Genomic DNA, 13,438 nt, shown 5'->3' with positions numbered 1-13,438 from the left:
TTAAAGTTTTCACAACCATAGCTCATCAACGGTACAAACCGAAAACTTATTGCGGGCTATCATAAGTGAGCAATAGCTCCAGTTCAACTTGTTCGTGCTAGTCCTTGATATGCATGAAATACTAACCACTTGAAATAGAACAAACAACAACCAAGCAATCTTTATTGAACATAGTGTTCAGTTATTATTTTCATCTGGACTTAAATTTGGACAAGGCATTATTGAAAATCATTTATATACTTTTTTTAATTTCAAACGGGCATTTAGTACTGTCTCCGATGGCCATGCTTAATTATGATAAAATTGAGAATGGAAATGGGGATAGTTCATATCTAACCGAACTTTACAATTGTGAGAATTCTCATAGAAGTTAAATTATATCTGTTCATGATTTGGTTGACCGTTATGGAATACACGTCAATGTTCCAAATGTCGTAGCAATAGTCCTGACCTCAGATAGTTTTAGTTGTTTTATTTAAATTTTTTTACATTTCTGTGATTGACAACGTTTGAAACTCTATGAAACTTTTGGTTTCGATAGTACCTGATTATGATTTTTTCTGGAAACGTGTTTTGCGCAAGGAAATCATAAAATTCATATTTTTTCCAGATATGGTCCGTTCAAATAAGTTATGTCATCGTGTACTGAACTGGGTGAACAAGACATGCTGTTGTAGGCGCTTATGTAATAGAAATGACAGAGAAGTCTCTTCATCAAACGAACTTCCTTTGACAGGGGAGATTGAAGATTTGCCGGTATGTACACATGTATTAAAAACCTTCAGATACCTGCTTATAAATATGAAAACAACACATTATAAATTTTCTGCTCCCTTCGCGCCTTTCTGGGTTTACCTTCATCCCACATGTCAATATATGATTATACGAAATTGTTTTTTGTGTAATCGCCACATTGAGGTATTGCGAAGAACTCGACCAAAGAGACTTAAATGAATTAAACATATTCATGGTTGGTTTTACCATGGAAGTATTATATTGACAGGAACTCCAACGAAAAATTAGCACATTCCCACCCCACTGATTTCTTTAAGAAAATAAAAGGTTCCGACTCAGTTAGTCAAGTACGTGATAACTCCTTTGTGGTATCTGCGATGCCGCCTTCGCCTGTTCTGTTAACTGAAGCTGGTCTTATCACGTGATTTGGTATCGAGTGTCTTATCTACCTACCAATGCAAATAAACACGGAAACGCCCGTGGTTATATGTGAATCGCCACATGAATAACGACACCTTTTTCCGTTCAATAAATGAAGGCAAAAGCTGAAAAGATCTAAAAAATCGGTCCATATTTAACAGAATGACATAAGAAAATTAACTGCATTCGGAAAGAGGGCACGCTTATTTTTAGTTTTGTTTAATATGTTTTATTCATTGGAACTTGGAAATCGGGAAATATCCGATATTAAAAATTACATGTACCTAAAGTCGGGTGTTTGCGGAAAGCAATGACGTTACGCACGATATTGCGTCTCAAATGGTAACGTCATTTTTTTACGTTTTACGGCGATTAATGATTATCATGATTATATTGGGGATATTTATTTTATTTCACTTGCAATTTCTGTTTTGCACATCAATATTGATACTTCTTAATGTTTGGTTGTACTGAATATGCATGAAATATTTCCCACTGAAAGTAACGTAAGCAACAAACAACAAAATATATCGTATTTGGGTAATGCATAAGTCTATATGAAAAAAAAGATATACGGTATGATGAGTGCCAATGAGACAACTCTCTACCAGAGACCAATTGACATAAAACGTAATAAAATGCAATGTTTCCCCATTTTGATCCGAAAAAGAAGAAGATATATATTTTGATTTAATTAAAAAATGTTTGTCGGGAATTACAAGTTAAACGGGTCTTGCTTATAAAATTCACTGTACTTTCTTTAATGATTAAGAGATGAAACGATTGTCAGAAAAAAGGTTAATTCTATTCATCTCATATGTTTACAAGCCTTGTATATTATGGAGAGGTATATAGCCACGCTTCAGGTCGAATTTTATTTTTACTTTCAAGTTCTATACATATGAATCTTATTGCAGAGAAATAAAACAAATCGCAGTTTTACGCTCCCCAAATTTGAAAATTTGAAAAAGATTATTTTTTATCCTCTCGTAATACACAATTTTTTCACAACTAAAGAACCTCATCTAAACGAACAAACCCAGCCATCGGATTTTTTTTTATACTTTGTGGTCTTTTTGATAGTATCTGACTATCAAGAAAATTCTATCTGAGGAAATATATACAGATGATCCACCATAAATAGCGTCCCGAATTTACAACGTTCAAAACGTATCAAAATCGTCCAGTGGACAAACTTGCAAGACATTTCATTTCTTTGAAAACGAAGTCGTTTTGACTACGCAAATTATCAAAAAGTATGTAGCTGTTTCGTAGAGTTAAAGTACAATTACGGAAAAGCAATATTTAGCATGCAACAAATCTCAATTTTCAATAATAACGTCGCAAATGACAGTTTATTTGTAAAAAGCGACGAAATCCGACATTGGACATCTTGCAAGACATTTGCCAGAAGCCGTTGCCTTTTTATATGTGGTGTGAGTGCTGCAAAAATTCGATTTTGATATGGTCTATATATGTACTTTTGTGAGCATAATTTACACAAACGAAATTTCATATAATCTTACATTTTGAAACCTATAAATTTTGATAACTTAAGATTTTCCTAAATCTGACCATAATGGACACTTTTTGTTTTTGCCAAAAAATAACGTTGGTTGTTACAGGAACGCATATTCAGTAATATTGTAATACTTTATATATAAAGCATATCATTCATTCAAATTTTCGCGGATATAACACTGTTTTGAAGAACACAAACACCCCTGCTAAAGTTATTATGCGTATAGTCTGTTACGTCTGACACGCATATTTTGTACGTTTTGTCAATATGTTGTCCTTATTTTAGACTATGGTAAAATATGATAAAACAGTTTGTATTTTTTTTTCGGAATAGTTTTTACTAGTCTAGTCTATGGATAAAAAATTTATATAACTTCACTGTTATGATTTTATAGAAAAGCTGTTTATTAGTGTGGACTGGTTGATTACACGGTATTGACGCAATAACGTGCGTAACGTCAATGTGATGCGCGTGTAGTGTGTAAGATGGCGAAGGATAGCTCAAATTCAAGTTAAAGGTTGTAAATTTTTATCGAGTGTTACAAGAATATTTATAGTTTTCTCTATCGTCTCAATGTAGAAAAATGTTAGTTAAAGTATTTATCAAATATGTTTTAAAGACTAAAAAAGGTTAACAATTACACGCACGTGATGACTTCTACATAGCATTATCAGGTCACGAGACAGATGAATTGTTACACCTTTTATAATAATTCCAAAGTTATAAACAACCTTAAACATTCAACCTAGTCCGAGATTACTCTGACAGATTTTTTTTTACGAATGGCTTAAAATATTTCTGGATGCATTTAAAGAACGATCACCATGATGGGCCCTAAGCAGTATAATATTTTTTTTCATTCTTAACATTTTATCATGGGAACCATATTTGAATTTATTTATGTGTGTAAATGCTTAACAGTTCTTAAACATCTAACGCCGTATGTTAAGCAATTTATGTTTCTGTTTCTTGTTGAATTCAATTGCATGAAATATTTGCCATTGGACTTTCAGTAAACAATTAATCAAAATATTTGATTTTTTCCCGATCAAATCCTTTTAACCTCCCCCGGGCCCCGCCGCTACTGGGAACCAACTTTTGGATTAAATTTTTGTTGGAAATTCTTTCAGTAAACACTTAATTAAAAATTTTGTCAAAGTTAGCAGTAGAACGCGATAATAATTGCTGATAAAAACTTTTCCGTTTACTTTTGTAAGAATTTTACGATTTTAAAGACTAGCATCTATATGCACATGTAACAGTTATGCGTGTTTATCCAACAGCCCTCTCATGAATAAAAAAAAATACTATTTAAATTGATTGTAACTTAAACTGAAATGTTTATGGCTTGTACGTGTACGTTACTCTTCAGTTTTTTGTTTTATTTTTGTTTTGTGAAAACAGTCGCGGGGATTTCGTTTCTTTCTTTTTATTTGCTTTTACGCAGCAAAACTCGTAAAAACTGACATATTTGTCATCGGTAAATGTCATCTCCCTCTTCCTTGGCAATTAAGATTTCGGTATGTTCCGTAATTACGATCAATCACGAGGTTCAAAAAATTTGATCGGAACCCATGCATCCATATGACATGTCGAGTTAATTAACAGATACTTAACGATTTTGCGGCATCGCACTGTAAACTTTAGAAGTCCGCTTGTTGGAGTTTCTGTCAATATAATACTTCCATGGTTTTACTATACGAAATATTCTGTTTTATATTGATGTATAGAGGTTCTTATCGTATAGAGTATAATCTTTTGGACAAGAACATAGTTATGTTGATCATGTTGACAAGCCTGTTTACTGGACGTATAATGGTAAACCGTTGTCCGTCCGTTGTCCAAGACGAGCCAAAGGGCGACGGGCGTATCGTGCGCTCATGGCGCAGCTCTTTATTATTGGCTGTTGTCAAGCTGGTTGTGATTCTCAATTAAAACTCGTACTCAGTCCTTTTCATTGGTGTTTTTTGTGTTATATCTGAATTTCAAGTAGTTTGACCTTTTTGGGAAACTTTGTGTTTTTATAGTCTCTGCTTTATTATTTCACGACGTGTCTACAGTGTGGGTCTCATTGGGGTCTAATCGTGACCCGGGATTGCCGATTTTTTGTAAGCGTGACACGTGAAAATCAAATTATTGTGCCTTGAAAACGGGAAATGAAGTCTAGCGGGACACGGGAAATTACAAAAAAAATGAGAATTGCTTACGTACATAGTGTAAGCGGGATACGGGAATCTGACAAAACAGTAAGCGGGATACGGGATCAGAACCCCCCAATGAGACCCCCTACAGTAGAGTTGGTATTATTTAGAGCTTGACATATTGAAGGACGCTTATCTATTGATAAAGACTGTATATTTCAATCCTCAAGATCCGTATATTTATATTGTTTTGGTTTTTTTTTTCGTTGAGTTACTGAGACAGCAAGTCTCGTTGGCGTATACTTTCTTTTTTACGTAAATGTTGCAATTGCGCTTCGAAAATGTATTTTATGGGAACATTAAAACAAAATGAAAGAGATACAAAATAACTTATTTAAAACTAATCTCCAACATAAGTGCATTTGAAGTGCTTTTCTGAATTCTGAGGTTATCTTCATCAGGAACGCTCAAAGACAAAAATTTGAAAGCCTAGAATGTTTAAATACTTGAGGATCTAACTGACCACACTGGGACCTTTAAAGAATACCTTATTCCACCTTTTATATTAAAAATGTAATATAAAACACATAAGGTCAACTTTGCATGAGGGAGTTTTAACCTTAGTTTCTGAAAAACTTATCAATTCATCAACATTATAAATCTGACCAAAATCTTCACCATGACTTACAGAACTTTTGACTGTGTAGGAGTTTAAACTCTTATCGTCATGAAACGGATTTATACACGTATAAACATTTGGTTGCCATGACGTTCATCAATACTGTAGAAATGACTATTTAGCTGCTTATTCCCACGAGAACTAGCAGTCCACCAGAAGCGGTTACGACCAAGTGCTAGAAAATGGAAATTATTTTCTGTATGTTTCAAAAATAACAAAATGATATGATGCAATGGTACTAAAATTTATTTTTTTGTGATATCTTTCATCTAGCCATGTTAAACATCTGTCTGTGCGTTTATGGTAATCATTATTTTCTAAAATAAAATAATAATTGTATATGAATAATAATGAAAGGGGGTGGTGGCCCGCTTTTGGGATGTGGGATATAGAGGGTAAAAAATGCGATCTTGGAAAAAGAGGGAAGTCGGATCTGGTAAATGAGTACCACCGTATCATCCCCTCATAATTCCAAATTGGTGAGCACCTTGGCAACTAAACCTTTTTATCCTTCAATCAGTAAACTAATGTACGCATATGTACAAATAGCAGGTACATACATAAATGTTAGTTTTATTTGTACTTGTACTAATAAAGGTTCCTGTTACACCGCTTCCATATTGAGCAAACGGAAATTTGAATATTTATTACTATACTATACTATAATTTTATTGCCATATAAATCATAAGATTTGTGACAGTAACATACCCAAATATAACATATAAACATTATATGAAATAAAAATATACACACAAATACAAAAACAAAACCATAGGAAAACATATCCCATAAAACATATACAAGTAAAAAGCAAAACAATCCAGCTGTATATTAATATACAGTCCGCCAAAAGTTAGGCACCACCTATTTTTATTGCATCGAAATTTTTTCATTTTAAAAAAATCAGTTATTCCTCGAAAAAGAGAAAACATTCAAGTAGCAATTTTGCTAACATATACCATAAACAAACCTTTACTTAAGTTTGGTCACTTATGCAGGTTCTTTGCATTTAAATTTTGTGTTCATAGAAATAGTGCAAATTACACAAATCAGAAACGGAATTTAAGTTTCACTGTGATTTTATTTTTTTACAACAATTAATCAGCCAATATCATTAAAATTCTCTACAAATATTTTTTGGTATGTTCGGCAAATTTAATGTCAATATTTGAGTCAATATGATGTGTAACCACCTCTCTTCCGGTACAGTTCCATAACTCGGCGTCTCATACTCTGTACAAGCCATCTGAACTTTAGTTGAGGAAATCTATTCCATTCATCAACAATTGCCACTCTTAAATCGCCAAAATTTTGCAAAGGTGGATCTCTGCGATTGAGATTTCTGCCAATGGCATCCCAGACTTGTTCGATAGGGTTCATGTCTGGAGACATGGAAGGCAAAAAGATAGAGTCAATGGCTTCTAGGGCTTTGTCCTCGGTTACAATCCTTGCCCTGTGTGGTCTAGCATTGTCGTCCATGTACAAGGGTCTTGACGCAAGTGGGGGATTATCAAAATGAGGGACTACAATGTTTCTAAGCACCAAATCCCTGTATGTCTGTCCGTTCATGTTACCCTGCAGAATATGCATACCCAGCTTACAACGGTATGATAAGCAACCCCATACTGTAACACCACCAGCACCGAATGCAGTCATTGGGCAAATGTTGTTTTGGTCATAGGCAGTTTTATTTTCCTGTCAAACTCGTATTCTGCCGTCTACTTGTCGTAACAGAAACCAACTCTCATCTGACCAATGAATTTTTTAACAGCTTCTCATGTTCCAGCGTCGATGATCATTATCCCATTGAAACCTGATTATACGGTGCCTGGCTGTTAGGGCAGGTCTCTTGACAACACGGCGTGCTCTTAGGTTGCCTCTATGAAGTCGACGGACCAATGTTCAAACACTAACACGACCACCTGGAGGCCAGTGGTGTCTAAGCTGCGGGGCAGGAGTAAATGGGTTGGCTTTAGCACGACGAATAAGCAGTCTTTCATCACGACGGGTAGTTAAACGGGGTCTTCCGGACCTTGGTCTATCATTTGCACAAGGATAATAGTTACGCTGAACGGTGCCCACTGGTCACTCTATAAATAGTGCTCTTGTGTGTAGTAATATTGTAGTTCTAACACATGTCTAAAAATAGAAAGCTTAAAATAGACAATTCATCTTTCTATTTAGCAATACACCATAGAGCCTGTCACCGTCTGTATTATCTGTAAGTAAAATTAACATACCGAGCAATTGAATACAATGAATAACACAAACTTAAGCATATTAAGTTTAATTAAGTCATTCAAAGCAAAATAATTGTTTCATCCATTTTGCATGATTTGTCATTTGTGATGACACGTTTTTTTTAAATGTTCGAATCACAGACTAGAAGGATATATTAACCCTAAGACTCTAAGTAGAAGTAGATATAAAAAGAATTCACAAAATAAATAATTCACTAAGGCCGTGTTCACACCAAACGTCGTGTACAGTAAACATGTTTACATTTGGTTTAATGTAATGTACGCTAGTTTCACATTAAATTTGTTCACATCTATACACCTTGTTTAGTTACATGTACATAAGATTTGTTCACACTCGTAAACTATATGTCATTTAAATGTTCATTACGTAGAACCGAATTCAAATTTTCGAACAACTTTTCTACAGTTAATAAACGATCACTTGACTTTAAAAAAAGGGGGGGGGTGGATTTTTCCACAATTAGATTTAAAAAAAAAAATTGAGACATTCAGACAATTATAGAATGAACAAATATTCTGAATCAAACGTTTTCCCATACATTATAGTGTTAAACATGTTAAATATTATATAAATTGGTACCATCGAAAAAAAACTAATTATAAACTTTCGCGCGAGAACTCAGAACCCCTCTCCCTTTTTTTTGAAGTAAAGTGGTTGCTCCTTTAAGAAAGTCATTTTGGATGATTTGCAGTAGTTTAAAGATGTCTCGATTACGCATTAAAAACGTAGGATTGCCATTAGCGTGCTTACAGACGAAGAAAAAAAATTGCTATGTTAAGGATCACTACATTTCTATCTCTTCTGTTTATTTCAAGTGCTATTTTTTTTTATCCAAGGAGTATTTGTCAAAGGGAGGGGAGAATGTTTTTTTTATTATTTCTAATAGTATTTTAACGAGTCTCAGATACTACACAAACAAACAATTAACCTCCCCCTTTTTCAGTAATGCATTTATAAGTGAATCGCTGTTTGAGTATAAAGACCAGTGGCAAATATTTCTGTCAGTGTGTACGTCTGATCGATTCAGGAAGACCTTTTCAAATGAACTATGTGTTCGGCAAAGATGATAGATGAGTCTTGATTAAATCTTCATGTAAACATTAAGTTTTATCAATGGGAACGCAATTATGTTTAGTTAATGTGTGAGTTACACTAACACAACACCGAGTTTAAGTCAATGTGAACACGGCCTAATCTTATACATGTAGTTGATGATATTGATAATGTTAAGATAACTTAAGCAATGGATGAACTGTATTTTAATATTTTTTAAGGATAATGTTAGCTGTCATAAAAGAAAGAAGTAAAGGTAAGTTTTTAAATCAATTCTATATTTATCTTCAAGAAGAAAGGAAATGCTATTGATCTAGTGCCACCTTACAAACGGAAGACAAAAGTTACACAATACAAAGTTAGGGATTTACCTACTTTAGAGGTTTGATCAAGAGTACCAGAAGGTTCCATATTATGACATTTACTTTTAATAATATTTTTCAATGATTTATCTCTTGAGCTTGAGAAGGTTTCTTCTGATGTTATGCTGATCTTACAGTTTTATTTGTCAACTCAACCAGTAACATATTTATATGTATTTATGAATGTAGACATTTATAATGTTGTTAGCTATATATAGTTGGTGTAATTATATTAAAATGCCATTGAACAGTATTAAGAGTAAGGTCACATTCTAATCGACTTAATCCTTTTAATTCAGGATTTAATATTTATATAATAGTTGGACCGCTCACAGGACAGTGGTATTGACTAAGGTAGCGATAATGACGCGAAGGCGAGGTCATTATCGCTGTCATAGTCAATATTACTGTCCTACGGGCAGTCCATGTATCACGATAATGACCAGTTTTTTGAAGAACTATTATGTTTATTTCATTGAGGAACTATGTTTTGAAAATTTTCATTAATTCAAAATGCCTAAAGCGAACTCGAGTAGTTGACGTACGATTTGTATGGCAGAGAGTGAAGACCAGTTGTAGGAATACTCCCATTCATTTTAGTGCAATTTTTCAGTATATAAATACTTAATCAAGTTCTCTTTAATTTTATTATTAACAAAAACAAATAATAAACAATTCAACACATTAAATATAATATTAAAGAAAGGAACATGTTTTAAAAATGGATAAATCTCTCTAAACAGAGAAACCACGCCCCATTGGTCATTAACAGAGAAACCACGCCCCAACGGTCATTTACAGAGAAACCACGCCTCAACGGTCATTATCAGACGGAAACCACGCCCACCTGTCATTCTCATGTAAAAGTTCGTTAACGACCAGTTTTCTGGTCCGTTTTGTTCTGTTAATGAAGGATGGAATTTATTACTGAAAAATAATGAATGTCATATTACCCCTTTTTATCCAATAAGAGAATCTTATTCTGAACCGATATGAAATAAATAAAATTACAATTAAATTTCAAAGTAGACGTAAACCATAACATAAAACTGCTAGGAATCCAAAAAAATAAAGAGGGAGGGCCAATTTGCCGGAGATTTGTTTCATTCGATAAGATAGGTAAATAATGTTTTAAATAGCCCAATAGATGCTAATTATAGTACAAGAAAATACGTCACATTATTTATTGTCATACCTTGAACAGGTATTCCTACAAAAACAAGGCCAAGACTATTGTTTTTTTTAATATTGATTTTATTTTATTATTAACATCCTTTATGCGAGGTGCCATACCATGTAAATTGTCAAGGAGCCAAATAATATCGAACTAATTCAAATCGTGATTTTCTCATTCTGAATATGTATATCTGTATTTGTCCTGGTCTTTTAAGGTTTTATCGTCTATAAGATAAGACAAGAAAATACATGTACATGTATATAAAATTAAAACCGGAGAACATCTTACATCAGTTGGTCATAGATCACCCTGTGTTACTACTTCATGTTTTATTGCCTTTTCTGTAATTTTAACAAATCGGCCCTTCGTTGTGATACAGATGCAACAGCTTCTTGATGTTTTACCTACAATCGCGATTTGTAGTGTAATTGATTTGTTCTGTTATGTTGTTTTATTTTTCTGATGAGTTAGGTACCCGTGTATAGAAGGTGGTAAAAATTTCAGTACTAGTATCTTTACAGTTTGTGATTTGGCGACAAAATTGTTGTTGACTGCATTTGTTACATATAATACCATGTTCAAAAAAGGTTTCGACGAATTGTTTTTTGTTGTTATGAAACTTGTATACAATGGCCTTATTTTAAGTTATGTGTATATTACACCCGCAACATGTAGGCTTAATTTCTATAGAATTAATTCTCGTGTTATTGGTTATGTACAGGCACCTACATCAATTTGACGGCAGTTGTCCCTTGGTTATACGTAATAATGTAAACACATGAATAGAAAGTAATTCAAGAGTATGGACAGTCATAGGATTGCACACAATAAGCGATACATTATTTTTCTTTGATACACGTAAAATTATATACTAGTAAACTAACTGAATAGTCAAAATGAACCAGAATGACTCTATGAGTCAAGCAAACATCCGAAAAAATATGATAGAAACTTTAAAATTTAATATAACAACACAAAAAAATGCAAAAGTTCTGAGCGAGGTTCGAACCCTTTCTTCAAATTCATCATTTATTAGTAGTTCTGTGCTCTAATGGTGGAGCTACGGCGATTCTGATCATTATGACTCTTATTTAGAAGGTATATCGGTACAATTTATCGATGTTACAATTTTTTCTTTAAAAAGTTGTTTTTTATGTAATAAGGACACACTAAACCAATTTCATTTTTGAAGTAAAAAGTAGTATGAATAACAACAGTCATAAAAAGCATAACTTTTTTTTGGTTTGAAATGTCCTTCTTGGGGGATTCCCTGTTTTTTCCACATAAAAACACCCGAAAATCCGGATATTGGATTTTCATCATTTTTTAGGGTTAAATTAACTATTGATCACACATATCATACTATATGTAAATCGAGATATTGATCAAAAAGCATTTTTATTTTTTGTTTTTATAGTAAATTTTATTCTGTCGGCACTTTTTGAAATTGGCCCTTCTGTGAAAAAAAATCCTCGGCATATTGGCCCTACCTCTTTCTTTCGTTGGAAAATTAAAATTACCAAACTCTGTGCAGTAATTGTGTGCATACTAAAATCATATCTTCCAGATTAAACAATGGTTACCTTTGGTCACCCTTCATATATATTGAAACTGGTTACTTCCTAACGCCATACACGTGACAGATATTGTCTTTCGTTTGCTGTCGGCAGTTTACATAGATATAGATTTTGATTAAAGATTACATCTGGTCGCCATAGAGATTTATTGACTGGTGCCCTCTGGTCACCTTTCACATATATTAACTTTGGTTACCTCTGGTCACCTAACACAGATATTAACTTCGGTTATCTCTGGTCACCCTACTCATATATTGACTTAGGTTGCCTCTGGTCACCCTTCACATAAAATGACTTTATAACCTCTTTTCCTACTAAGTTATTGACCTGAGTTACCCCCGCACAATTATCAAACTTGTTAACTTGTAGGCAGTTCACACATATACAGATTTGGGTTACATTTGTCCCCTACAGATTTATGGACTGGTGCCCTCTGGTCACCCCTTCCCATTTATTGACTTTCTCTACATTTGGTCACCTTACATAGTAATTGACTTTTGTAACCTGTGGTCATCTTACACATATATTGATTTTAGTTAACTTTAGTCAGGTGACAAAGTTATGAACTTTGGCTAGCTCTGCGACATTTAAACAGATATATATTCTTTGATTAAATCTGGTCACCCTACGCATATTGTCTTAGTTAACATTCGCTTACCTTACAAATATATTGACTGGTTACATCTTGTCGCCCTTCACTGATAGTGACTTTGGTTGACCTCTGGTCACCCTACATAGTTTCTGACTTACTCTGCTAACCCTACACATATGTTGATATTAATTACCTCATGTCATTCTGTAACTTGTAAATCTTTATTACCTCTTTGCAATTTAAACGGTTATAGACTTAAATAATATGGCACCTATTGTTTATATAATATTGACTGCGGCTACTTCTGGTCACCCTACCCAAATATTGTGATCTTCTGTGCTAAACAAGATTGCACTTCTGTTTTCGTAGAATTCCAAAATTTAAAAGAAACTTAATTGATGTCATTTGTTTCAGGTATTATTATTTGTATTACTTTGATTGTTAAAAATGATTATTTATTTAAAGCATTTTTGGAAACTATATGGGATTCATGGAAAGGAAATGCTGACGAAAAGTTTGGTACGGTGTATGGGAATGTTCTTTACGTATCGGATTTAATGAGCTTAAAAATAGAGGAGGAGTTGAATGATCAGGTAACAGTACTAATGGTTTAATTTATGTAATAAAGGTTAAACGTTTTCAAAGATCTTGAACTCTCCTCTGAAACTACTGAACCAATTCCAACCAAACGTAAGCTTAATCATCCTTAGGGTATCTAAAATAAAATTAAATCTGACATTGGTGAAAAGGTTCATTAGGTAAAGCATTTTCAGACAAATAAAACTACCCATTGTTTGGTTGATGCCACTAAATTGCTAATTTTTGTGACCCCTTAAAGAGTTACTGGCCTGTAAGTAATTGTGTTTTCTTTTATGCCAAGAAATATAGTCACTATGGCTTAATAGCATATTGGTTTA

The 13,438-nt window shown here is 33.5% G+C and overlaps 1 long non-coding RNA gene across 1 annotated transcript; it reads left to right on the top strand.

The window, feature by feature from the left end:
• The first annotated feature begins 7,596 nt into the window (after positions 1-7,596).
• LOC127711406 (uncharacterized) lies at positions 7,597-13,079 on the top strand. Its single transcript, XR_007986675.1, has 3 exons — positions 7,597-7,719; positions 9,035-9,069; positions 12,987-13,079. It is a non-coding gene; the product is annotated as an uncharacterized LOC127711406 (long non-coding RNA).
• The last annotated feature ends 359 nt before the right edge of the window (positions 13,080-13,438 follow it).

The sequence above is a fragment of the Mytilus californianus genome, unplaced genomic scaffold (genome assembly GCF_021869535.1).
Source record: "Mytilus californianus isolate M0D057914Y unplaced genomic scaffold, xbMytCali1.0.p SCAF_8, whole genome shotgun sequence".
NCBI lineage: Eukaryota > Metazoa > Mollusca > Bivalvia > Mytilida > Mytilidae > Mytilus > Mytilus californianus.
This window is presented reverse-complemented; position numbering and strand designations above follow the sequence as displayed.